Source organism: Lipotes vexillifer, unplaced genomic scaffold (genome assembly GCF_000442215.2).
Source record: "Lipotes vexillifer unplaced genomic scaffold, Lipotes_vexillifer_v1.1 scaffold422, whole genome shotgun sequence".
Lineage (NCBI taxonomy): Eukaryota > Metazoa > Chordata > Mammalia > Artiodactyla > Lipotidae > Lipotes > Lipotes vexillifer.
The window spans coordinates 739055-740337 of NW_006779087.1; the positions used below are offsets into that span (position 1 = coordinate 739055).

The 1283-nt window shown below is 40.6% G+C and overlaps 1 pseudogene; it reads right to left on the bottom strand.

Moving 5' to 3' along the window:
• Positions 1-431: 431 nt before the first annotated feature.
• Positions 432-890, bottom strand: LOC103082927 (60S ribosomal protein L34 pseudogene; annotated as a pseudogene).
• Between the last annotated feature and the right edge of the window lie 393 nt (positions 891-1283).

Consider the following 1283-nt stretch of genomic DNA (forward strand, 5'->3'; position numbering starts at 1 on the left):
ATTTTAGTCTTTATTGAATTTGTTACAGTACTGCTTTGGTTTTTTTTTTTTATGTTTTAGTTTTTTAGCTGCGAGGTATGTGGGATCTTAGCTCCCCGACCAGGGATCGAACCCTCACCCCCTGCATCGGAAGGGGAAGTCTTAACCACTGGACCGCCAGGGAAGTCCCCCAATCTTGTTTTATCTGTTGTCTTACCCACTTCCATCCTTCCTTATTATTTTGAAGCAGTCCCAGACATCATATTTTATGCATAAATATTTCATATTGTATCTCTAAAAAATACGGACACCTGCAAAAAAAATACCATTACCACACCAAAAAATTTATAATTCCTTAATATCAAATATCCTATCAGTTTTCAAATTTTCAATTGTCTCTCTCTCACTCTCTTTTGGCTTTTGATTTTTTAAAATTATTACTCAAAGAAGCTTCATTTTAAAAATTTAGTTTTCTGACTCTGTGTTTCTGCCTTTAACACTTTCAGAACGATTTTCTGCTCCTCAGTAAGAAAAATACGCTTGATCCTGCCATGGACACATTTAATACACATGGAACCACAGTAGGCCCTGCTGGCATGTTTTTTCATTTTAGACAACCTCATAAGAACTTTAGGTCTCACAGCACAAACTCCTAGAAGTCGGCCTGGGTACACGCCACATGTGGATTTTGGTGCTTTCCCAACCTTCTTGGTTTGAAAGTAAACAATTCTATTTCCAGGGGTTTGGGGCAGCCTAGTTTTGTTAGAGGCTGTATTGTAGGATAGTCTACAACGGTATGTCAAATGCCGGACCACTCTGAATGCCTCTAGATACCGTCCCTGGAAGAGGAAAAAGAAAGCTCTTGTGAGTTCAAAAGTCAGATATGACGCCACTTGTCTCTTGAATGTCATAAAGGGTTTAGTTGTTTGACAGGGAATTATATTTAGCAAGGGTAGGTGTTTTGCCAGGCAAGTATGATAAAGTGTGGGAGGGTGCAAAAGTCTGTGATGCAGGAAAGGGAGTGATTGTAATGATGGACCTTGAGCTCTAAGCTAAGGTAGGAAATGACAGGAGAGGGGGTGGGATCAATTGCTTGTAAGTTCTGTTGAAGTCAAAGTGTTCTTGGAGTTGGGGTGCTAGAAGGAGCAGTCTGCAAAGATGGGAAGTGGTGATTGGAGAGCGGGATGCAGATGAAGTGGAGATCATGGAAGGACTGTAGTTATCATATTGACAAGTTCTAGGATATTAACTAAGGGAGCGAGTGGCTAAAGTAGGGTAGAGGACAAGATCATCGCATGTGAGGA